At 43.7% G+C, this 26,671-nt stretch overlaps 1 protein-coding gene across 5 annotated transcripts in view; it reads left to right on the plus strand.

Annotated features, from left to right (window-relative positions):
* EBF2 (EBF transcription factor 2) overlaps window positions 1–26,671 on the plus strand; it is a 192,104-nt gene that overhangs the window by 91,136 nt on the left and 74,297 nt on the right. The window lies entirely within an intron of this gene.

Raw genomic sequence — 26,671 nt, forward strand, 5'->3', positions numbered from 1 at the left:
ATCAGCTATACATACGCATATATCCCCATATCCCCTCCCTCTTGCGTCTCCCTCCCACCCTCCCTATCCCACCCCTCTAGGTTGTCACAAAGCACCGAGCTGATCTCCCTGTGCCATGTGGCTGCTTCCCACTAGCTGTCTATTTTACATTTGGTAGTGTATATAAGTCCACGCCACTCTCTCACCCTCCCAGCTTACCCTTCCCCCTCTCCGTGTCCTCAAGTCCATTCTCTATGTCTGCGTCTTTATTCCTGTCCTGCCCCTAGCTGTCTGAACATCTTGAATAAGGTGTGAGGCTGTCCTGCGGAGGATGCAAGAGAAGCAATAAGACAGATCCCAGCCCTCCAGGGGCTTACAGCCTAATTGGGAAAAGAACTTCATACTCAACACAACAAATAGGAAAAATTCCAAAGCATTCTGTAGGTCAGAGCTGTGTTATATGACATACATAATAAATACTAAAAAAAAAAAAAAATCAGAAAAGGAAAAGAATAGAATGAGTTGGAGTAGGCAAAAAGAGCAGTGGGGGAGAGTTGGACATTCATTTGGGTTTTAACTAAAGTGTAGGATTTGCCCAGATGAAGGGCAGGTTAGGAAGGATACTCTAGGCATGGGAGTTGGGGAAAATTAACAAAGTCTGCAAGGAGTGAACCTGGCATATTGGGGAAGAGTCAAAAGGCTGAAATGATTTGTAATAGTTCTTAACTTAACGATTGCCCAGGTGGTTTGTAAATTCCAACATGGACTGGGTGAGCATATGCCCCAGGTAGCCCCAGACGATTCTGGTTTACATGCCTGTTTTCCTAGTGTAATTATTAACAGAGCCCCCTTTGATCACTCTTCGAAGTGTTCCCATTAAAAATGACTAAACAGAAGTATCATTTTTGACGAACCCTGAACGTTAATCTCAACCTTGCCTTTTTGTCTTAGGGTGCATGCTTGAAGCCATTGCTCCTTTCTGTGCCTTTGATGACCCAGGAAACGCCTGGTACTTTCATTTCTTCCTAAGAACCTATGGAGCCCAAAGAAATCTTCAACCGCATTCTCCCTGTAGTAGAACATAGCAGTACATCCTTAGAAGCTGCAGAGAGGCAAAAACTCACTCCTTTCTGCTCCAGCAAAGTGTGTGTGTGTCCTCTCTCCTCCCAAGTGAATTTTCAGGCTTTCAAAGATCTGTCTTTGTCTAAAAGGGTTGGAGAACTGAGTTGGATGACTTGGAAAGTGTTTAAAAATTCTTTGGACAGAGGCATCATAGAAATACCAGGTGGCCATTGAGAAGTGAGGGGGTGGATTCCATCCAGTGGTGGCGCCATTTATCATGTTCAATTGGATGGATTCTGGAGCAGAGAATAAAGAGCTGTCCGTCGTGGGATTTGATCTTACTCTCACAGCTGGTAATCCCAGCCTGCATGGGCCTGGGCTCCAGCTCACGTAACCGCTACTCAGGCTCTCTCCCAGCCAGCAGGGAAGAGTCTAGCTGCTGGCACTGTCAATCCAACACCTTTTTATGAGTACTAAATTTGCAAAAATAATAAATGAAAATGAGGTTGTGTGCCATTTCAGCATGTGTTCTATATAATGAAATAAGATGGTGATATCAAATTACTGGCTAATTTAATTGACTGGAAAAATCAATTTCTAAAAATGACAAATAATTTCCAAATCAGATAAATTAGGGGAGCAACATCTATTTTTGGTTTTCATTTGGGGAGAAAGATATACAGCATGCTCAGAGAGATTTTTTTCTTTTGAAAATCTGTAAAAACTACTTTGTTCTAGGTTGGGGTATCAGCTCATGGTAGGGGTGGTGGGAGGAAGAAAAAACTCTTTTACTTTCATTTCATTTATGAGTTGCACTTATTTTTATTCTGATTCTTTATATCTATTTGTGTTAAAATTGTGGAGGATTGGCCTCCTTTGTTAACTGGCCTGTGATTTATGCATTTCTGATACAATTTGGAGCACCAAGGCATTAAAAAGATTGCCCGAAAGTTGCCCAAACCCTAAGATTGTGGTTCTATGCCTGAGGTGGATGATGAACAATTCCGGTGACATCTTTGAGCCTGGGTCAATAGTTTAACAGACTTTAACCCATTCCTCCCCTAAGAAGACCCAATCTTTTTGTTATTCATTTAGCTGTAATAACTCTTACTCCCAAGCGTTGATACTAAGATGTAGCAATGGATAAGGTGTTTTTTTGTTTGTTTTTTAAATAAATTTAGTTATTTATTTTTGGCTGCGTTGGGTCTTCGTTGCTACGTGCGAGCTTTCTCCAGTTGCAGTGAGCGGGGGCTACTCTTCGTTGTGGTGCGCCGGCTTCTCGTTGCGGTGGCTTCTCTTGTTGCGGAGCATGGGCTCTAGGCACGCGGGCTTCAGTAGTTGTGGCTCGCGGGCTCTAGAGCACAGGCTACAGTAGTTGTAGCGCACGGGCTTAGTTGCTCCACGGCATGTGGGATCTTCCCGGACCAGGGCTCGAACCCATATCCCCTGCATTGGCAGGCAGATTCTTAACCACTGCACCACCAGGGAAGTCCCTGATAAGGTGTTCTTAAATGATGACTTTTGTCCCTCTTTGACCAAATGAGATGAGATGTTCAGGGCAGTGGTCAAAGGTGGCTTGACTACCTGCCTCAGCCCTCAGGAGCCTTCTGGGACCCAAGAGCATGCAGAGTCTGAGGACCCACGTGTTGCAGATGCAACTTTATGCAAAGACTCTGCATGAGCTTTCCAGCCTTTCAGTGTAATTGAGAAATGAGACCAATTGTATTGTAATACATTTCTATTACTCTTTTTAATAAAAGTGTGCAAATATGATATGGGGTGGGTATTGGTGATGGCAGCCATCTTGTTTTAGCAAACTATGGAACTTGAGAGGCCATTGTATGAGCTTAATGGAAGAGAGGTCTTTGCAAAGTAGAGGAACCTAGCTTTCCACTATTTATCAGTAATAAAAGGGGAAAGCAGCCAGCTTAGTGGGGTGGCTCATTTCAGATGCTCTGATAAAGGAGGCCGCCCTTTATCAAAGTTGGTCATCAGACGCTATTCGTTAATACATTTCTAGACTGAGAAGCCATGCCCTGTTGTCTTCCTCAAGTAAAGGCTCAGATTTGCTTGGCCTTTTGCTCATTGGTACAGTTTTTATTTCAAAAGGTGGTGAGGTTAATAGTTCTAGAAATAATGATTTAGCCCTTCACTGATTTTAAAACATGTCACCAAAAATGTCATCCTGTGTGGTACTGATGCATGCCCCTAGGCCAGCTCTAGGCAAAACTGTGAAGTAGGCCAGATTTATTTTCGACTTCCCTGACTGCTTCCGGATGTGGTCACTTTCCATCCTTTTCAGGACCAATCTCCCTCTTCTCCTTTTCCAACACTCCCAAGCTCCCCTTCCCCTACTTCCCGTAATACCCTTTTAATGTCCTTGATTTTTTTCTTTTCTGCTAATGAAGGAATGATCCAGAAACCTCATTCACGCCTTAGCGTGAGTACTAGTGACTTTTTTTATTACGCTTGTTAGAGTACTTGCATCTTATAAGGACATGAAGAAGGTCACCTTTAAACCCACGGAAGAGATCTCTGATAGCCACCTTTAGGCATTAGCAGGAGGAATATTTTATCAGGAGGTAGCTCTTACAATATTTTTATTTAGCCCAATCATTATGGTTCCAAACTATGTGAGGATCCTTGTTAAACAGAAAAAGATAAAAGGAAATCATCAGATTCCCAACATGCTTATGGGGGTAATTTTAACAACCAGTAATTGAGAAATGGGGGAGGCAGCATAATATAGTTAATTGTACGACATGCTGGAACCAGATCGTCTGGCTTGAATTGCAGCTCCACTTCTTTCTAGCTGTGTGACCATGGGAAAGTTACTTGAACTCTCTGTGCCTCTGTTTTCTCATCTATGAAGTAAGAACAATAATGGTAATGTTACCCCCACCCCGGGTGGTTGTGAGGATTAAATCAGTTCATGTATAGATGGTGTTGGAAAGTACTGGGCATGTTGTAAGCCCTCAATATATGATAACGATGATGATGTTGACGATGACGATAATGATGACCAAAAACTTTTGGAAGTAGAAGGTATATCTGTGCAAGAAAGTATATCTGTGCAAGAAAGTATATCTGTGCAAGACCTATTTTTTAATTAGCTATGATATCTGGTGTGCATTAGGATTCCGAGATCCCTTGCAGTAACCCGCCAGCTGCCCAGGAGTCTGCAACCATAGCTGGAGTCTGGGTTAAGGCACACCCTGGTTGGCCTCCTTTTGCAGAGGTAAGAAGAGGCCGAAGCAGTGAGCACCAATGCAGGATTAGATTTTGGAACTTCCCGAGTTCCCAGACTCGGGAGTTCCGTGAGATGCGTTCATCTTTCAGTTAAGGCTCTGTTTATTTCCCTTGTGTTCAGGGCTCAAGGAGGGAACTACTATTTCCTTCACTTTATGAGTCATGGTTCTGTTCTGTCATTTTGGGAAGGGCCTTAGGCCCTCAACAGTATTACCGCTGTACAATTATCTGGAGTGCAGGCACACAGCAAAGAGCATTTCCCTTTTAATGTAGTTATAAATGTCGCTTCAGTTTGAGATTTAGGAGTGCGATCAGGAGCTTCGTTTCCTAGTCAAACAGGGTATAATTAGAGTGGGACTCTGGGCCCATCCCTCACAAGACATTGTAACTGGGGAAGGTAAAGCAATGTGCTGGTTTGCTTCCTCTGGATCAGAGGGGTATCCGGAAAAGGAGCGACTTTTCACCAATCATCTTCTAGGCTGTTCTATGTGCTTGCTTGTTCAAAGTCATAGAATTGGCTTGTTTACCCAGAGTAACAGTGCCTGCTCTCCAGAGATATAACACGTCAAGAGTTTTCACTCGTCCACAGAACCCCTGAGCTGGGGCGAGTGTGTGTGGCGGGAGAGACACTGCACTCGTTGTCATTTTGGTTTCTTCAAGACAGGGCAAGGAGAAATCGAATCACTGAGAGAACCAGTTCCCTTAGGATTAACCTCTAGTCAGATTGTACCTCCAAAGTAGAGGAGGCTTGTAGAATGACTCCATGAATGAATGAAAGAATGAATGAATGCTTGGCCAGCTAAGCTCTTTGGAAGAACTTTCTGGCATCATTCATGCCCTTAAGAGATATTTATCATGCATCTTCCGTGGAACAGACTTTCTGCTCTATGGGTTGTGTTGGGTGTCACAGTCCCTGTTCTCCAGAGGGTCTTAGTTCAGCTAGAGGAAAAGACAAGGAAGCCAAAAATGACAGAAGAACGTGTAAGTGTTTATCAAAGGTCTGTGCCAAATTTATAGGAAGGGCACCCACTACTGCCTTGGATAAAAGCAGAATCATGGATAATTTCCCAGAGTGGGTGATGACCAGACTGGGTGAGGAGTGAAGCAGGGTTACTAGCATAGGGAAGGAGGGAACAGCATCCAGGGAGAAGGAACAACAGCATGTGCAAAAGACAAGGCGTATGTGCAAAACTTCCAGCAGGGCTCACGGTGAGGCTGGGGAGGGAGGGAGGTGTCAGTTATCAAGGCATTCTTAGGGCGAGTACGGACTCTGGTCTAAATGCAGTGGTGGTGGTGGGGGTGGTTGGAGAAGAATTTAAAAATTTGGGGTGTGTGTGATCTGAATGATTTGCCTTTGACTAGAGGTGGAGTGTGGAGCCAGGACTGCGCATGGGGGAGAGAGCCCGGAGGCTGGGCAACCAACTAGGGGACTATCGGCTAATTTAAGCAAGAAGTGATGGAGGCTTGAACGAAGGCATAGCAGTAGGTACAGAGAGTAGGGGACAATCCTGAAAGCTACTGGTAGATGCAGAAGCAGCAGGATTTGATTGGATGTGAAAGTGAGTCAGAGGGAGAAGTCTAGGCTGCCGTCTGTGTTTCTACCTTGGTTGACAGATTGGATATAGAGGTGGGTGTCGACCTGAGGATAGTTTGGGGGTAGTTCCTGGTTTAGGTTATGGAGATGGGGTGGGTGGAGGGCACAGAAGGGTGAAAATGATACCAACTCTGTAGAAACCAGAAGAATAAATCTTTCCCATGAATGGCTATGGTCCCCCTCTCCACCATCCAGATGACTGTTTGGAAAACTGGGAGGTCTTTGGTACTTTTCCATTTTCCTTTCATTCACTTTTCTCTTAGCAGGCATATTTGTATATGATATAAGATACTATGCTAGGCCTTGGAGAATAAGGAACAGGCCCCATTCCCAAGGTGTTTACATACTGGTCTCGTTCGTATACACTCTCTTTGGCCTGTCCTCCATCCGACGCTCACATTCGCTGTGTCTCACTCCCGGAAAGGGAATTTGTCCTTAGTTAGCTATTACCTCATTCCAAATACACTGCTGATAAAGGCTTAGGAGATTTGGCCATTCTAAATGGGTACACTTTGATAGGAGATTCTGGAAGTTGAAGAACTCCTTATCAGAAATGATTTAATCTCATGGTGGCATTTCCCCATCATACCAGACAGTGGAAGAGAAGCTTTTGGTCTGTGAGAACTTCCTGGTGCCTCGGCAGGTAAACCACAAAGATGACGGCTGCTCTGCTTTCACCTTGGCCCAACCTTCCAGTTCCAACCCCTTGTTCATTCTGAGACCACACTTCGGCATTCTTTATTAATAGTAAAAAGCTCTCCTGCATCTGGTATGAAAGAAAGATCATTTTAGGAGGTTTAGGAGTCCTGAATTCTTAGATAACCCCAGGAATATAAATTCCCTTTCCCCCAGTCAATTTAGTTACCCTCCAGCAGCATTAAAAATTTAACAGAGCTGGAATCAGAACCACCTTCCTTCCAACTCTCTGTATTTTTTTTCCCTATAATCTCAGTTATAGACCCATTATTCAGGGGCCCTCAAAGGAATGCATTATCAGAAATGAACTCCACTGGCTTTCACTGTACCCCTGAAGCTAAACACAGCTTAAGTTGAAAAAAGACATAAAGTAGGGGAAGAAAGAAATAGTTGATTCTTTATAAATTATACCACTCTCCCCATATCTTGAGTTTTGGGACAGGAGACCCTCAGAGTTGGGTGAACCTGGGCAGATTCTCTTTGTTCCTCTAACCAGGGGATGCAAGAAGATTCATTCAGGCCAAGAGCTTGAACAGAATGAGAATAAAATGCAGGAAAAGCACAGAAGAGGGTGGCAGGGTTCCCTTAGTCTAGCTGGCCCCGAAGTTAGCAACACACAGAATTATAGAGGGGAAGAAATGTTAGAAATTCCCTGGTCTGGACCACCACGTAAATATAGACTGAGGGAGTTATGGCCCCAAAGAAACTCATGTGAAATAAGACATAGAAAGTTATTGGGTTCAGCTTTGGGGCCACGGCAGAAGAACACTGATAAACTGGGCCTGTGACAAAGAGAGAATTAGAATCATGCAGGCCCTGAAACTGGGTCATGGATCCATGGTCCAGGTCATGAGTCTGGAGAAGCTTGGAACAGAAGAGTCTGGGGCAGGAGGAGAGAGGGCAACAAAGCAATCTTCACATGTTTGAAGGATTATCACATGGAATAAGGACATGTATCAAACCCTTGGGTCTTAAAATCGAATCCAATATTTTGTTTTGCATTTGAGACACCTGAAGCCCAAAGAGTTAAACAACTTTCTTAAGAGCCTGAATACCTGCATCCTTTCCCACCAAACAGAGGCCTCGAGTCAGAATACCTCTAAGGCCCCGGCTCCTTAGCTGGATATGCCACTGTGCTTAATCATTGAGCCTCCATCTATAGTTTTTGAAGGCCAACCATGTACAAAGTTCTGTGCCAGATGCTAAGGGGGATTCAAACAGCATACTTGGACCTCTGCCTGCAAAAATTCCTAGTCTCATCAGGGGACAGAAGATTGACACCCATGGGGAAATGCCCTAGCCAAGCAGGCAACACTAGAGGTCTAAAGAGAGATGGGGTCGTAGGTGTACTTAGGAGTTTAGAGATGAGAAAGATGACTTCATCTGAGTTACAAAGTTGTCTATAAACGTTAGGTTGCTAAGTTTCTTGCTAGTTCTGTCATCTACATCTTTTCCTCGTATTAGCTGTGGCTTCTTGGAGAGCTGGAACCCTGCTTATGCTTTTCTCTTATCCACACAGAGTACCCAATAGAAGCCGAGCAAATAATAGTGATTAACATAACTTGAATAAAAAATTTTAAGGAGATGAATTTTTTATGGAGATGTCCTCTTTTTTAAGCTCATGTGTTCAGACAAGTGTTCTCCAAGGGCGAACGAGAGTCTGTTTGGGGTGTGGCTGGGGGCCACGAGTCTGGAGCACAGTGGGGCCCCGTTCTCCTCCAGGATTTTTTTTCCTCTGGCTGAAAGCTGATAAGGACATTTGTGATCCTTCATGATATCAAGACAGTCATGGGAATTCTCTGCTATCTTACTCCGCTCTAGTTCCAACAAAGAATGGGGGAGGAAGAGAAGAATGTTCTAGATCAAAATAGGCCTCTTTCATAGTGTTTTGGTGTTTTGGCTGGGAATTATACTGGGAAGACTGCATTTTTCTGGGACTGTCCAGCTTTCCAGCTCAACCCAGAGGGTCCTGTTTTAATAGGTGGAGGGTTATCCCCTAATCTACGAGCCAGGTGTCCAGGACTAATGCAGTCGCCATCTAGTTTTTTGAAGGCAACCAGGTACAAGATGCTGCACTAGCAAGATGGGAAACAGGAAGGAACAGAGAGCCAGGAGTTGGGAAAACTCACTTTTAAATAAGATGTTTCCACCAGGTGGCCTCTGGAGTCTAGTTTAACAATTTTATTCCATAGAAGAAACAAATATTTGGCTATTAGTCCAATTCAGCCCCTACCCAGTTGAGACAAGGTGCTCAAGCTTGAAGAGAAAAGAACCCTGTGAAGGTTCCTCGTGAAGATCAACTCTAGTTTTCAGACAAGTTTCACGGAGAAAATTCCGTGCTCAAGGAACTTACCCCTCCCCTGAGGTAGGACGCACACAGTGCACCACGTACACATCTACAAAACGTCCTCCAACCCATCTGCGCCAAGTCCACAAAGCAACCTTGACCAATAGAAGAGCACATACAGTAGTCATTAAGTTCTGTGGCCCCAAAAGGAAGCAACCCCTAGGCTGGAGGTGGTAGGCGGGGCAGGGACAGAGGGGCGGTCCAGCTTTCACAGCCGCTCTGGGCCTCAAAGCCCCAACCTCCTCATTTAATTATCAAGGAAAGGAGATATGTGTAGAATCTCCAATTTAGGCTTAGGTCAAGTTAGAGAAGGCTTTCAGTTTCCAGCTACAGAGCGATTTTGCCATATATGTATCTCTGCAGGCTCCTGGGCAGGGGGCTTGGGCTTTGACTCTGCTCTGGGTGACCCTAGACAGCAGTTAATCTCCCTGGAGCCTCTCTAAAAGGGGGGCTAAGCCCCACAGGGATGGTGTGTCAGTTTACTAATGACTGTAAAAGGCTTCGGAAACCCCCAAGTACTGGAGGAATGCTGCTCCCAGCAAAGAAAAACAGTGTATTTCCAGGACACTGCAGCCTAAAGACTTTCTCTTTGCTGGGTGGAGGAATTTGCAGCTTCTCTCAATCCTGAACCAGACTTAGGTGGACCGATTTTCAGACCACTTGAGGATCCAGAAACTTCTGGGTAACAAAGAGCTCGCCCCTGGAAGGGGAAGAAGAATTCAGATCAGGGGTTTTGGGGAGCATCGAGAATACAAGAAAGAAAGGAAAGGGAGGAGACAGTTCTAAAATCCTTCTACCATGTCAGAGCTGCTGCCCAAATCCCAGGGCGTTGGAAAGGGAGTTGCTGTAATTAATGAATATATTGATAAATATATTAATCCAACAGACATTTATGGAGGTTAATATATGTATACATCTTACATAATATTCATTATATATGACATATGTTCTATATAGTATTTATTTATATATATAATACGTCTACATATTTTTTTTTCTCATATCAAGTACTAGGACACAGTAAATCCCTCAGAAGAATCCTCAACATTTCCCATGATCGAAGTGAGTGCACACTGACAGATACACCATGCTAGCCATTCGTAGTGTCAGATTGTATCATGTACATACACCCGAGTGAGGGCCCAGAGTGACTGCAAAGCAGTGAATCCACAAACAGACACTCTTCCAGGACCTGGTGGTCACCCCCTGGGCCCATGCAGAAGGCTTTTTAGTTATCTGTTTTCCAGCATGAAAATGTTCTTTGTTACCAGTTTTCAAAGCTGCATAATATGAATGCCTCCAGAAAAATATCCTGCAAATGAACCAAACATAAATTATACAACATCTTAAAAATGTTCAAGAAATTGAATGCTTGACAACATAATAGGATTTATGCCCAGTCCGTCCATTTCCAGATTCCCTGGAAACACCCCCTTTCCTTGGAGGCCTCATTTACTCCACAAATTGAGGACTGACATGGAGCAATATTATACTGAGGGTGACTGAATTGTACATTCTTCACAAAAAAGGCGCCTGATTTTTGGCTACCATCTAACCACACTTCCATCCTCTAAGACACACACCAAAGTCAGCTGGGAAAAGGTTATATTAGAATACAGGTTGCTGGAGGTGGCTTTTACATGTTTAGTTTTCAGACTGGCAACTATGCTTGAGACTCATTCTGTGTCCCCTGGTGGGGTTCATTGTTCCTCCTGAGTTTCCATCCTGGGCCCACCTCTGTCCTGCGTCCCGACACATCATCTCACAATTTTCTCTCCAGCGTCCATCTCTTCCACTGGATCACGAGTTCCCTGAGGGCAGGAACATGCTTTTCTCTTTCCAGCCTCCAGCACAGTACTTAGCAAATAATCAATAAATATTTGTTGAATGAACAAGTCATCCATAATTTAGCCATGGTGTGGCCTAAAATGGACTAAAACCCCAGGCCATCTTATGATTGGACATGGTTCACTTTGGAGACTCTCACAACATTTTAACAAGTTTATTGCAGTGCTGCAAAAAATAGTTTGGTGACAGTGGGGAGTTTAGTAAAGAAGGGGAGGAAGAGAGCAGGGCCAGTAGGTGATGCGGACATGGGTCTGGCCCTTCTGACAACAGCCAGTTGTCCAGGTCTGTAGCTGGATCCTTCTGGTCAACCTGGGTGTCTGTAATGCTTGTGCATGGCATAAAGCGGAGACTAAGGGGTCATATGGTGGAGGAGTCATGGTTTCTGAGGCCCCTTCCTTTCCCAGGTTCCTTTGCTTCTTCTGTAGTGCTCTTGTCCCACCCCCGCCACCCAAAAAATGTCAGATGGGAAAGGTGAACATCAAGTATGGGGAGCAGCAGTGACATCGGGGACACCAGTTGTCATCCAGCTCAGTAGCAGTGGAAGCATGGGGGTGGGGAGGCCCCAGGACCAGAAAGGAGTGGCCTCTACCCCTACTATTACTGCCACCTCACTCTTCACACCCTTGAGGTTTGGTGTCACACCCTATCAACTCACCAATTAAATAATGCTTGGAAAAAATATTTTAGAACTAGAGTGCTGTCCAAAGTATCATTATAATTGTTATTAAATCTTGCCAGAGTGAAATCTTTCCTTTAGGATGCAGTTGCTTGACACATGGGAAAAATAATCCCCACTGTCAGCCTTGCAAATAGTTGGCAAACATTTACTAGTCTACCGTGTGCAGGAGAAGGGGGAGGCGACGGTGGTCGGGGGTCTCTCTCTACGTGCACGTGTTCCACATGCCTTCCCTCAAGAGGCACATGGAAAAACGCAATGAATGAAATCATTCTTGCACTCACCTGGTTTAAATCATCACTTGCCTGGTCGAGGGGGCGGGGGCCTATTTTAGTGTCTTTGAGAAATCAAGGTTTTCATTTCAGAGGGCTCACTAAATGAAGACTTCTGCAAGCCTCAGTTTTCTTTTTTGGAAAACGAAAGAATGGAGGGAAATGACCGTAGAGTTTCCTTTCCACCCCTGGTAATTGATGAGTCTCCACAGCTGATAATACTCACGCGTATCTGCGTGGGTGCTGCAGGAATAAGGAGACTCAGAGAGAAATGCTCAGAGATCTTGGAAAGAAGAGTGCCCAGGAGACAAGGGAGCAGCTCGGGGATGGCACCTGGAGTCCCAGCCCTGACTCTTCCACTTGCTGACTGCCTAGACTTAACGCAAGTCACGTAAAATGTACAGTTGGTAGGTCCCACCTCAGAAGGTTGCTGTGAGGCTCGATAGAGGTATATGAAAAACTAGTTCACAAAATACTCTTCAGACATGTCATTGCTAACCCTGGCTCTGCCACCAGCTTCAGAGGAATGTAGGGGCTGCCCCAAGTTCCCCCCCCCCCAAGGTCTTCTCCAGTTCTAATAGTCTATTCTTCTGTGACTATATTTCCAAGTATTTTGTGAAGCACCCTATTGACCAGCTGTGCATCTGAAATCATCAAAGATACATATATTTTGATTCGAAGGGGCTTAGGTGTCATCTAGTCCAAACCTGCTAAGTCACACAGCAGTTCTGTTTACAGCATCCTTGACAATGGGTCAGTTATCATGATGGGGAAATCTTGCCCAACCTGGGAGCCGATTTTGATTTTGAGCTGTGTTAAACTTTATCAAGTTTTTCTCATATTGAGCCAGATCTGCTCCTTGGTAAATCCTACCCACTAGTCCTGCTTTCCATCTTCTGGAACCCTAATTGATCTGAAGTTATTCATACTAATTCTATCTCAAACTCTTCTCTTGTCTAGCTTAATAGTCTTCTCTCTGCTTCACAGATAAAGGACAAAGTGACTTGTCCCTGGTCACATCCCTGGGACATGTCAGAGGATGATGAGAACTTGTTGCCGGGGGTGTTCATCACTGCTGCTTACCCTCCCTGAGCCACAGAGAAATGGTCTTGCAACTGATGTAGGGAAGCCCCTGTGTCATTTTCCCAACAAACCACAATCCATTCCTTTGTTTTGGATTCCTTGGTTTAGCTACATGTTTTCATTACATTAATTGCAAAAGATTTTTCTGGTCAACCAAGACAAACTCACTAACACACACACACAGGCAATCAACATATAACCAAAGTGATGCATCAGGAAACTGGGGAAAGCTGTCCCACGTTAATGTTCTTACATTAAACTTGAAAGACTATTAGGAAAATAGATAACACACAGACACAGAAGAAAGATCTCTTAGTTTTAAAGCACTGCTCTCAACTTGAGTGGGTCCAGTGACATAAAATAAAGGAACTAGGGGAAAAAGATCACAGAACTGAAAACTGAGGAGTATTTGAGCTTTGTTTTGTTGGAATATGGACTATCACCCTTGGTCCCTCATTTTTTTATTTTTAGATATTTGTCTTAGGAGTGAACTCACCACGACAGGATGCACAGTAGTTATGTTTTGTGTGGAGCAGCAGAGAAAAGACTGAGAATAAAGGTGGGGGCATCGTTCCAGTCCCTAAACTGCCGTGGAGGGGTTGTCTGGTCCCTAAGAAGCTCAGCAGAAATGGAGTAGTCGTGACTTATTGATATCAACAGTCAGCTTTTCTCTTAGAGGTTTCGAGGTACCCTCAAAGGAGCCATGGAGATCACTGGGGACTCACTGCCTTCTTGCAATACCAACTGGATTTTGCAGATAAGGAAACTGAGGCCCAGGCAATTGTCGTGACTCAGGTAATATCACGCAGAGAAGTATGTAGAGCCAAGACTGGAGGTCTGGCCCTTGATTCTGAGCTCAGTGCTCTCCCCCGTGCATCACTGAGCAGAGTAGATGACTTAATTCTTACTGTCCAGAAGATGGACACCCTGAAAACAATTGCCCCTTCCATCTTTCGGAAAGCAGGAAGAGTTATGCCTTTCGTTCAGCCACAAAGACAGTCTTATCATTAGTTCCTTTATCAGAGCTCTAAGTCACAATTGCTTTGGATGAATTTCTCATATTTAGAGTTAGTATCTTACAAGGTTACTCTATTTATCTTTCTATGTTTGCTGGAAATGAAGGAAAAATGTTAACAGCTGTACAACTAGAGGAAAAAAGGAAAGAAAGAAAAAGGAGAGAGAGAGGAAGGAAGGAAGGAAAAGAACAAACTAGGCTTTTTTTTTTCAAAGTAAGGGAGGAAACATTAACACAAAGGAACACTCTTACTAAGAGTAGGTGGAGAAAGGCATCTGAAAAATAATACCTCAAGATGCATTGAAACATTTTAGGGAATTAGGGAATTCTGATCTCCTGAAAAAAAAAAAAAGAAAATTAATATTAAAGACAAGCTGTGAGTTTCCATCTGGCCTTGCCGCTTTCGACTAACGCTTCCATGACGGAATTCATCTGTCCATCAACTGTCAAAAATTCTCCTGTCAGTAAATCCCACGATACCCGAGCAAGCCCACCCCGCTCAAAATATTCCATGCCACAAACTATTCCGAATTCTGAATTCTTTTTTTCAGATCTCTGTTCCATAAGACATAAAAGTTGTCGCTTCCTGGCACCCCTTTTTTCTCTCCCTTTCCCCCAAGTCTCTCTCACGCTCAACCTCTAGTGGGGGGGGGAATGAAGGAACTTGTGTGGAAAATTTAGGGAGCCCTCAGTCATTTGGAGATTGCGTTCCCACCCAGATCCTTCTGAGCTTTTGCACTAGAGTCTGACAACAGACAGCCCACATCTGTTTTAAAACACTGAGTGGTTGTGAAGTGTGAACTCCCCACTGTTTAATGTAACTACATGACTATTTAATGTACACTGTGGTAGAGCAGCTCAGAATGCCAAACTGTTGTGACATGCCTGAAGGACATATATAAACATAATATACTGTAGGTTATTGTGACAAAAAACATCTATGCCACAAACAGGGGGATCTGTTTGTCCACCAGGACCACTGCATGAGAAAGGAAAAATGTTCGTGACATTCTTTCCCCTACCCCATCCCCACGTCAACTGTGAAATCGATACGGGGCTAATGAATCGATAAATCCAGAATGGGCATAACGTGCCCGATTTAAATAGTTTCAGAATTTCAAAACCACTTATCTTTTAAATGAATCTGAATCTATAATGCAGAAGGAATGCGGAGAGAGAGGACCGAGAGGAACTGCTGAAGATTTTGGCCTCTTCCTAGAGACTTTGTGAACTTTTATGGGTGTTAGGGCACATTGGGTAACATTTTGGTGGTACTTTTGGTGGATTTGGGGGCCATCATTCTCTGCACATGTCATAGATGGAAAAACCATCTACAGCTGCTGCTAGTGTTAATAAACGAAATGAGAGGGAAGACATTATGGTTTGCAAATATATTTCATTCTTAATATGTTTCTCCCAAAGGTGAATTCTTGTACCTTCCGACATCTCATTAATCAGTTGATCAGAATCTGTTATTTTACATCTCATTGCTACAATTCTAATTAACCTTTGCTAGTTAAATACTCACCCAAAATCAACTCCAATTGTTAACCCCCTTTCCCTTTAATCCAAGCATTTCAATAAAAGCTTTTCTCTTTCTCAGTCTTTAACTAGGACTTAAATGGAAAAGATCTAGACTGTGTAGTATCTATTGCTCTTTAGGGGATTTTGCAAACCTAGAATAAAATCTTTAGGTCTGAAAAACATATGAAGATTATGCTGTGAGTAGGCTTCCAGAGGGTGGACTCGGCTATTCTTGTGTGTACTTTTAGGAAAGTATTATTCCCTTTTTAATTCAAAGTTGCTGTTTCTCAGAAAATAACTATTTCCATGGAAAACAAAACAAAGCAGCCCGAAACAACAACCAAAAATATCCCTTTGTAAATGATACCGAGAAAGAGAAAGGGAGATTTGTTTTGAAAATAAATTTCAAACTGCTATTATTGTTGGTATTTAAGTTATGCTACTTTAATACAGACCAAGATTCTTCATCTATTATTTCTAGATTGAAAACACCCAGGCCAAGGTCCCGTAATTAGGAAAACTTGCTCCTGCCTCCGACTAGTGCGTTTCGGGCTTCCCGTTACTGTATCCCGTGGTCCGCATGATTTTTCCTGATAACTTAGCAGTCACCGAGGGAATAAATCTGAGAAGGCCTTTGAAACAAAATTGTGAACCCTTTCCTGTTTGCCTTAGACCTGCAGCCTCAGTCCAGGCTGCAGATGGACTGTCCCAGGCACGGAGGACTTCTCTTATATTGAGGACTTTAAAGGGACGGTGTAGGGAAAGCAGCTCGAGAGAGGGGCCGAGGACGGAGAAATCCAGCAACACAGCAGCGAGGGGAAAAACCACTTTTGTAGAGCTGACAAATGGGGAGTGTGGGGATAAGGTCTTCCGAAGCCAATCGTCCCTTAACAATTCGGTGAATTAGTTGGTTTTTCCTTGGACACGCTCCCCTGTCGTCTTCTTCCCCACTCATCTGCCGCCTTTCATCACAGTGAAGAGCCCCATTACCGAGGAACACCTCACATTAGCTCCTAATGCGGGTAAGTTTCTGGTTACACGGCTGCAGATGCCGTGTAATGTCACCACCCTTCCACAGCCAGCGGACTTTTGACGGGCTTTTGTTTTAATTTCCTTTATCCCGCTGGTTGCAACTTTGGAGACAGACGCAACCCTCGCCACGCAAACAGGGTTAGTGCCTCTTTAAGGAATATTTAAATTGCATTTCCTACTGTCAGTTAAGTCTCATCAATCATGTTTTTAATTAAAAAGAAGGACATCTACATCCCACTTTCGACTCAAAGTGCATAATGAAATCCTGGATTGGGATAGCGCTGGAGAGTTTCCGCGTTGCTCAATGCATTCGGTGGAGAGGCAGGGAGGGGAGGTCAGGAACACTGGTGCATATGCAAGTGGCAAACAAATAACACTCCTGATAGGGCCGGGTGACATGTGTCAACCCTTGTCATCGAGAAACAAGAAAGGCAATGTGCCCAGACAAAGGGTAGGGTGGAATCTCTACACGCTGGCAGAACCTGACCCACGCGTGAGGCTTTGTGTAGCAGATGCCTCTCTCATTGTTCTGTGCCTCCCTCCCCAGTACCCCTGACAACAGCCATTGCCGCTGGCATTCCACCCTGACATCTGTTCAGCTTTATTGATGCGGCCCTGGAGGAATTCCCAGTGTAAACAGGGAATTCTCTAAGGGAACCCCATGTTGTAAAGGGATGAGCTGCATAATGCAAAGATTTAACCACTATTTAAAGGTGTGACACTTGATTGAAAGTGACTTGATTTTTTACCCCCTTTCCAATCCTACCTCCCTCTCCACCCTTAACTGTATTTGGCACACACGGACTGCAGCAACGCCCCCCTCCCCCACCCCATCGCTTTGTTGTCCTGATGCTGCAGAACCCATTAGAAAGGATGAAGGATGTGGGGGGGCGGGTGGCGCTGGGTACCATCATCCAAAAAAGCCACTTAAAAAAAATTCTGGGTTACAGTTAATTGAGTCTAGTTGTCGCGTTGGGAGCCTGCCCACTGCCCACCCACACTCCTGGCGAGAAGCAGCTTGAGAGTCGCTTGGTCCTGTGACTGAAACTAATGGGGTGGGCTTTGTGCTCCTTGCTAGAAGCAACTGTGGCCGTTTACAGTCCCTGGGCGGAGCCTAGTCAGCCCAGTCCTGGCAGTGCTGGAACTGAGGGGATTTGCCTTTGGAATTTTATGTTTTTGGCAATGGTGCCGTAGGATGTTAATGCACGGTTTTTTAAAAGCAGACCTGTTAAGAAACACAATGCATCCATCTTCGCCCCAGCAGATGTACACGCAGTCTAAGGCCAGCTCTGCAATGCTGCAGCCTGGCTCAACTTCCTGGCTGATATTCAAGAACAGGGGGTGTCTTGAGAGCTCAAGTACTAACATTTTGTGGCTGAGGTTAAATATGCAGAGATCCGTCAATGGGGCCTAGGCAGCATGGCTGCGTCTGGTTAGGAGTGAACTTTACTTGTGATAATGCACGGACGGAGTGTGTTCCGTGAGGCCGTGGGTTGGATCTGGATTTTTCTGAGTCCACACGGCAACCCCCCCACTCCTCTCCAGTCGACTGGTGGATAGACAAACCCTGAAAATTGCAATGACCCCCTCCTGCACGGCTTCAAAACAAACGAGGGTCTGTGTTATCATAGTAAGGGCAAAAGAAAACGACAAAATTACCAGAGTGTGAGGTCCAAAGTCAGAAAAGGAAATCCATTTCTGTAAGGGCCTAAAGCGGTTGCTGACCTGTGTTTTCAGAGAAGAGATCTCAAAAAGAGGGTTACTGTGTGTGTCTGTGTGTGTGTGTGTGTGTGTGTGTGTGTGTGTGTGAAATTAACCGTAATCAGTAGGCTGGCTCTTTACCTAGAGTTTTAGGACTTGCTTTCAGCTGGTCCTTTTCCTTCCCTAGATCATATGTGGCTTTCTAGTCAAGGAACCAACTTGCTATTTGGGAATATGTTTGTGCCCGCTGCTGTAGATTGAATTTTTATTTAAAACAACAATAGGAACCCTCTAGAGATTTTTTTAATGCTAAAAATAATTTGTGTATTTTCTTCTGACTGAAACAATGCATGCTAACTTGAGAAAATTTAGAAAATATGGACCAGCAAAAGAGAATTAAATGAAAACTACCCATTAATTAGCCCACCACTCAGGAAGAACCATTAATCTCCTTGGTTACCCCTCTTCCAGTCTTGTCTCTGTTTGTATAGTTAAAAAAGAGTGAATATCCTGTTTTTTCTTTTGTAGTCTGTTTTTTTTTTCACTTATTAGACTATCTTCCCATATCATTAAATATTCTACAACAGACTTCACATAATTATGTAGTATTCTTTTGTATATCATAGTCAATTATTCATTTCAGGACAAACGTGGTTTCTGCACTTATATTTATTACAAACAATGCTGCAAGGAACAACTTTTGTAGGTAAAGCTTTAGGTGTATCCGTGACTCTTTCTCTGGGACAAACCCTTAAAGAATTGCTGGGTCAAAGGCTGTATGCATTTTTAAGATTTTTGATCCATATTGCCATATAGCTAGAAAGATTGGACCAACTTGTACTCCCACCAATAGTGGATCAGAGCACCCCAAAATGCAAGTCTTCTGGGCATATTCGTGTGTGTCCGCAAAATGTAGAACTATGTGTGGTGAAGTTACAGTCCCTTTTCCATAGATTCATGGCAGCATTTCTAATTAATATGTCCATTCCCGAATCTCCTCCCATCTGGCTGAAAAATAATAAGTACAAACAGCTAAGTGTTGATAGAAGGTCAGAATCTGGCAAAGTCCAACTTTCCTTCCTGTCCACTTTAAAGTGAAAAATAAGTTAACTTTGACATTGTTACCAGTCACAGATTTAAAGTGAACTGTAAATAAAATTCAGGCCCTGTTCCGAAAAGGACCCCTTAACACCCAGCACCTCCACCCAGGCCTGTTGGAAGGTGGCAGGTGAGAACAACATAACTCACAGCTATGCGGTGAATGCACTTTCATTAGAACGTGGCTATTGATGGGCTGCCCCTTTAAGCACCGTTTTCCTTCACTGACTCTGAACATACCTTTTGGGATTCAAAATAATTTTGCAACAGTGGATACAGACCTTCTTTATGTGTTATTGGTCTGGGAACAGCAACAGATTAAAAAAAATATTACCAGGTCAAATAACAGCTGTTATTATTAAGTTCAGCTTTTATTATCAATTTGCCAGTAGAATCCGGCCGTAAAAAAAAAAAGCCTGCATCTGAGCTTTTTACTAATCAGTACTCTCATTTTGCTAATATTCTAACGACTGTCAATTTACTTCAGTGCTGCCATTTGCAGAATTTTCCAATTAGCAGCAAACCTGTTCCACCTTCTCCTGTAATTATGGGGGACTCAGTTCAGATCAGCTGCGGCCAGACAGCATATGATGTAGTTGCCAAAATCTGTGCAATGTTGTTTTTAACCTTTGCATGTGCTGGCACAGTTTTAACATCTCTGTTTGTAGGCAGGAGGCTCCCACAGTAGTGGCATGTGTCAAAATATCAAAATTATTTTTAATAAACACACAACGAGGATGAAAACACAAATATGGACGTATTTGGTTTTCGGATCAATTGAACGTCTGTTCCAGATTTGGTAGCATTTCCCCTTCTCTACCCGCTCCTTTTTTTTTTAAAACAAGAGTCTTTTGAAAAGAACAATTGAGGGTTGCTGAACTGAACCAATTTCTCCCTGTTTCCGTTGTCAGTAAAACAACAGTTATTAGAAAAACCCACATTTCAGAATGGAGGGGACCCCAGCAATCATGTGCGCTAACCCTCTCATTTTTAGAAATGAGGAAAGCTAAGGCTCAGAATGGAGAAGAGACTTACCCAAGGTCACACAGCTAGTTATGTGCAGAGCTGGGTCTAGAACCCAGGTCTTTTGCTTCCAGTCCAAGGTTCCTTCCTCTACAGCATTCATTTTCCCCCTTTTCTTGATGGCTTCTAAATGTGGCAGGAGACAGAACAGGAAAGCCTCACCCGGATCCCTCGTTTCATAGAATGCCTTGCTAGCAACATCAAAACCAATCAAACTCTCTGAAAAGCTGCCTAAAGAGCTGACATTGCAGTAATAACAATAGTGAGGCAATAACTATTATTGCTACATGAAAAAAATATATTTAATAATAAGCTCATTGATTTTTAACAGCATCTCTGTGTTGCCTAATTGATGGGAAGTTGTATGTTTGTGTAGCCGATGGGGGTTATGAATTAAATATGGCCGTCTTTCCTTGAGGGATGTATGTCAATGCAAGAAAGACGGAAGATCTACATTTCCCCCAAGCAAAACAGTGCCCTCGTAACAGGAGCAGGGAAGACTGAAGTGCGAACAAAAATAAAAACCATCCATCACTGTTTATTAAGTGCTGCTACTTGAAGGTAAAAGGGATATTGAACTGTTTTTAAATTGGAAGGAATGTAGCTGGACAAAATATTGATGGGAATATTAGCTGGGTGACAAATTTTATTCTTTTGTCCACATTCATCAAAGCAATTTGGAGTAAATTATTTTCTCTATGCCCGTAAACCGATTTTCCTTCCCTTTTTATTTTTTAAGCACACATGTTTATTAAGGAACATGGTGTAGGAGGGATGATACCTTCTCGTTCAAGCTCTTCAAACCTTGTGTATGAGTCAAAGGGTCCACAGTTGCTTCAGACCAGGCCAGGCATGGGTCTCCAAGGTGCTTATATAAAATTTAATATGGGCTTAAAAATTGAGGCAGACTGAGTCTGTTCCCACAATTTAAAAGAAAAGGGGTGGGTCAGATTTGATTTCATTTTTAGCTGTGGTTTTCAAGTGGAAGTTCTGAAGCATTTATTTATTTTTCCAAATTTATAGTGTACCCCTTCAGTCCAATGTTCACTGGCTGCTGTTCAATGAAAACATCCAAGTTTCTATGGCAAAACGGGCTGAGGCAGGGAAATGAAAATTGAAAATGTCGGCTGACAATGGGGAGAATTTCAATAAAAATTTAGTTTGAAGTTTCCTTCGCTTCAATGCTATTCAACTTCAAGTCGTTTTTGTTTGCATGAGGTCACGGAAGTGCTGAGGTGTTTCACAATAACCTTACCAGGCAGGCTAGCATACTCAGAAATGGATGAACCCAATCAAAGCCCTAGTGTTTTCAGAAACGCCTACTGTGTGTCCAGAGCTGGTCCAGGGTGTTGGCGTCTCTGTCCTTTCCAATTAGATTCTGGGAATCCAGGTCCTTCCAACTTCAAATGTGCCTTTAGCCAAAATGACATTCTCATTTCTGACGAATCTCATCATCTCAACCAAAGTGCAGTTCATTGAACAACAGAAAGTGGTTTGTTTGTAAGTAAATTTATAAACTTAAAAACCCCTTGGACTAGGCTGCTCTAAAGCCAAGTGGATTTTCTTGGATGTCGCTTGACTTACAGAGCTGTCCCACTTCTCAGCTCAATGAGGGATGTTTTAAGGAAGCTGGCCAGAGTTAATCAATCAGTCAGTCAATCAACAAGTTTTCAATGAGTCCCTTCCAGGCAGTGAGCCGTGGTAACATTGATGTAGCACTTTCATGGTTCCCAGCACACTTCTGCATAGATTGTCTTACTTGCTTCTTACAGGTGGACATTAGTGAGGCTCAGAGCAGTTCAGTGACTTCCCTAATGTCACACAGCTGTGAAGTAATGGGCTCTAAACCAGCTCTCCCAGAATTTTTCTTCTATACTACTTGGGACAGCTCAAGTCAGCAGTACAGTCGAGAAGTTATACATGATCTTGGATGAGCCTTGGGGATGTGAGCTGAGTAAAATCAAAAGCCTGTGTGTGCCTGTCTCAGCATGTGTCACATCCAAGCATTTCAGAAGTAATTGAAAATAATTCTAGTTTTCTTCTAGGCATCTTTCAAGGAGCAGTAAAGTAAGTGAGGGGAATGCAGTTCATAAGATTTTTGCATTGTTATTTTGTTCTCCATTCCTTCTCCCACCCTCAGCTGCCACGAAATCTGTATCCCCTCTCCTCATTCTCATCCTTAAGTTCTCACCCTCTCACTTCTTCCCCTTCTCTCTCCCTGTCTGTCTCTTGCAAACCTTAGCCCTTTCTAACACAATTCCACATCACTCGTCTTCCCACTGGTTATCTGCATGTGGTTAAAGGCCTGCAATTTAGTGATAGGGTAGGGGGGTGGGGGTGGAGAAAGGCGTTGTAAAGGCTCCCCCAGCACCAGTACGACCTTCCTCATGCATGTGTGCATGTATGCCAAGGAGGGGGTAACCCTGTGGACCGAAGGATCAAGATTTATAAAGGAGATGACCTTTGTGTGTGCCCCGAAAGATGGGTAGAAGTTAGGTTTCAAAAGCAGAAAATAAAAAGGTACCCGATAGAAGGGAATGAAGGAACAAAGGGAGTAAATTTTAAAACAGAAACGTTCTCTGCCTTCAAAACACAATGATCACACAATAAACAGCCTTATTGAGTGTCTGCTCTCAATAAACATTGAATTCAGTGCTTTAAATCACCCGATAAAAATGCTTCAGAGGATAAAAGAAATTGCAGTGATCACTTCTCCCCCTCATGGGAGTTGGATGAGTGCCGTGGTTAAACACGTCAACTCTGGAGCCAGAATTCCTGGGCTCGTATCCCTTCTACATCGTCCAATAGCTGTGTGACCTCGTGCAAGTGCCTTACCTCTTTACATCTCAGTTTCCCCATCTGTGTAAAAGGAGGATGTGAATGATACTCATCTCACAAGCATTCAGTGCATTCATACGTTACAATTAAAGCAACGCATGAATATAATACAGTTAATGCATTGTGAGCACGCAAATGAATTCATACAAGCAGATCGTTGGTCAGCGCTCAGTAAGCATTAGGTAGTTTTATTATTTGCAGTAGGACTCTGCACAGTTCTTTTTGAACTGATAACAATAATAACAACAACTACCACTTATGGAGTGTTGATATGGAGGCATCTCAATAAGAACCCTGTAGGGTAGGGGCCTCCCACGTAGAAGGTTCATCTTGGAAGGTAGGGAATATTTCCTGCTCAGTTTGTAGCTTTGCCAAGTCTGATCCATTTCTTGGTGGAAAAGGGATATCCTCTGGTTCATTTCCACCCTCCGTCTCCATGGTGGAATAGATTTCCATCTCCATGGACTGGAACAAATGAAAGGTTTCTGTGGGTTTCTTACTCTCTTTTGCAGTCAACACATGTTAAGACTTGAGCTCATAAAGACCAGGTTTCTAAGAGGTTCTTCTCTTCCTGAAGCACATGGAAATTCGGCATGTGCATCGTAAATGCCAAACAGCCCCAAGAAAGCAGGGTAAATGTTTTAGGAATCCATGCTAGCTGTGCCTTCCCCCCCGCCCCACCCCCACCCCCCGACTGAATTCACCCTAAAGAAAAACATTTAATTTACCGGATCCTCAGCCGTTTCTTTTCCCTACTAATTAGGGGAAACCCATTTTGACCGTTTCTGAAAGCTTGGCCACAGTTGTGTGGAGGAAAAGGGACAAGCCTTGTTTCCGTATACAATGGGCCTGATTCCTTGTATTTCTGTTTTCACTGAATGGAGTAAATACATCCTGAGGCCATACAGGCCAGGTTTTATTCCTGACAAGATTTTCTTATTAGTTATGTAACCCTTCTGGAGACGTAGGGAATTTCTCAGAGAAGAAGAAAAAAAAAACCCACAATACTTGACACACTTTAATTATAGCTGGACCATAATAATAACAAGATCATGTAAACTCTGTTTCAGAGTTAAGTTCCAACTGAGATGTAAAAATAAGTGTTGTAAGGCCATGGCAGCACAAATCATGGTGATGTTCCCTCTTCTCCCCCATCCCATCTTCTAACACTCAGAAGGAAGGTTAAATGTGCACCAAGAACAGGACAGCTCACCCAGGAGTTATCCACCCAGGCAAAAAAGTGCCCACTATTTGTACTGTCAGGTTCTTTTGTGTCTTTAAGCGTCTATGATGGAAGTTCTCTCTGGAGAGGAACCAATAGGAGATTATATATGTGTGTGTGTGTGTGTGTGTGTGTGTACATATATATAATTCTTTAAATAAATAATATATATAATTCAACAAATTATATATATATATAAAATGCCTTAAAATAAATAAATTAAGTGTATATATTAATTTATTTATTTTAAGGAATTGGCTCATGCAGTTGGGTTGGCAAGTCCAAAACCCATAGGGTAGCCTGGCAGCCTAGAGACTCAGGCAGGAATTGATGCTGTAATCCTGGGGCAGAATTTCTGGGGAACGTCCATCTTAGCTCTTTAGAGGCCTCCCACCAATTGGATGAGACCTACCCACATTACGAGGATCGTCTTCTTTACTGAAAGTCGACTGGTTATAGATGTGAAGCACCTTCACAAAATACCCTCACAGTAACACCTGGATTAGTGTTTGATTGAATAACTGGGTACTCTAGCCCAGCCAAGTTGACATTCAAAACTCACCATCAAAGTCCTGAAACCCTCTTCTGTTTCCTGAATCCTGGGACTTCAAAACCCTCTTGCTGGTCCCAAGAGATCAAGGGGACGTTCTTCCTGATCCCAAGAGATTACCTGAACTGTTGGAGATCCCCTTCTCATACCTTTCAGGTAGTTGAGCGAATTTAGATTGCTTCAAAGGTGATGCATAGAACTTTCTAGGGTACCTCTCAAGTCTTGCTGCGAAATAATAAACTATTGCCTGGGTTGAAGGTGATAAAATCTCATAGGAAATAGCCTGGAAATGTGGACAGGACTCGGGCTTCTGGGAGTTGGCCTTCACTTCTTTACTAAGTAAAACACGTGGGAGGGATCAATGAGCCTCATGGAAACCGGGACCCACGCAGATTTTCTGACGAAATGAAAACCCTCAGTAGGGTGCTCTCTGAATCAGAGAAGGCGATGCTGGAGAAAAAGTCCAAGTCGAGGGATAAAGACTGAGAGGCTCAGCTCACAGAGGCAGGAGTCCTCTCCACCTCTCCAGACTATTTCCTAAGAGACTTGATCACCATCCAATCCAAGCAGTCGTGTATTATTTCTTAGCGAGACTTGGGAAGAACATTAGAAAGACAGGAAAGGTGGGGGTGGGAGGAGAAAGTTCATGGGCCAGACAGGATGTTTCCTAAGTACCTTCCTTTTGCAACGGCATCTCCAGTGGGTGAGCCAGGCTGCCTTTGATTCAGTCCCAGAGAATTCACAGAAACCCTTCATTTCTCAACCAGGCCACCACAGGGAGAGGACGACAAGGTCCTCTTCACACGTCGTGGTGTGGTCTGTCGGTACCTGGGGACAGGGAGCCCTCACCTGGTGGTGCTGCCTCACAGCAGAGGGCCTGACACCTCTTCACTCCTCTGAGCTGATTGCACGTCTGAGTCCAGACTCCTGAGAACTCCTGTTGGGTTAGGGAGGGTTGAGGAACAGTTTGCAGCCATGTAAACTGGGTAAGTAAGAGAACCATTATGATCAACAATGCACACACACACACTCAAACACACACACACACCAACGGAGAGTAGAGCCTGGAAGAAACTGGCTGATACTTGCAGAAATCAGTTGCACTTGAGAAACATTTCTAATCAGTGTCTGTGAATCTCGAACCCAAATATAGAGATAATCATGCTTGACTTTTAAATGCATTCCCCACATAGGTTATAAGGGCTTTAAAAAAAAATCTTCTTTTGTATCATGGAAATGAAAAGCTGAGTTCTCTCTCCCTTTCCCCAGATGGCCTATGAAGGGATTTGGGGCCCCAAGGCCCATCGTGACTCAGGGGCAGCTGCTCAGACCCAAGGCTCCCGCAGACCTCCAAAGGAGACTTGAGCAGAGGTTTGGCGGCCCCGAAGAGCTATTCTGTGTTTCTGGCAGTACACACACACACACACACACTTCAAAAGGCAATTGATGAAGTGTTGTCACAAGGACTAGCTGGAGTGATGTCACGGTGGGTCAAGGGCGAGTGGCTGCACCTGGGGATTAGAGACAAATGACAACGTGCACAGGGTGCCTTCTGCAAGGTCCCAAGTGCTCTGCCAGCACTGCACATGTCCACATGACACGCTGTACCAGGGCCCAGAGTCCTTGGTGGAGCCCAGGCCCTGACAATCCCCCAGCTTCCACCCTCAGCAGTCACTCTGCTGACCTTCCTTGGCTCTTTTTATACACCCCTGCTCTCCTGCAAAGCCCATTCTTTTCCAGTTAAGCCTGAGAGAGATTCTGAAATTCACAGGTGGTTTAGGGATAAAATTTGTCATAACTTTTCACAATCGAGAGCGTTACAAGGAGAAGAGATATGTCCGAATTTCCAAAAGACGGAAATA

This window comes from Monodon monoceros, unplaced genomic scaffold (assembly GCF_005190385.1).
Source record: "Monodon monoceros isolate NGI ecotype Baffin Bay Population unplaced genomic scaffold, NGI_Narwhal_1 Super_Scaffold_5, whole genome shotgun sequence".
NCBI classification, from domain to species: Eukaryota; Metazoa; Chordata; class Mammalia; order Artiodactyla; family Monodontidae; genus Monodon; species Monodon monoceros.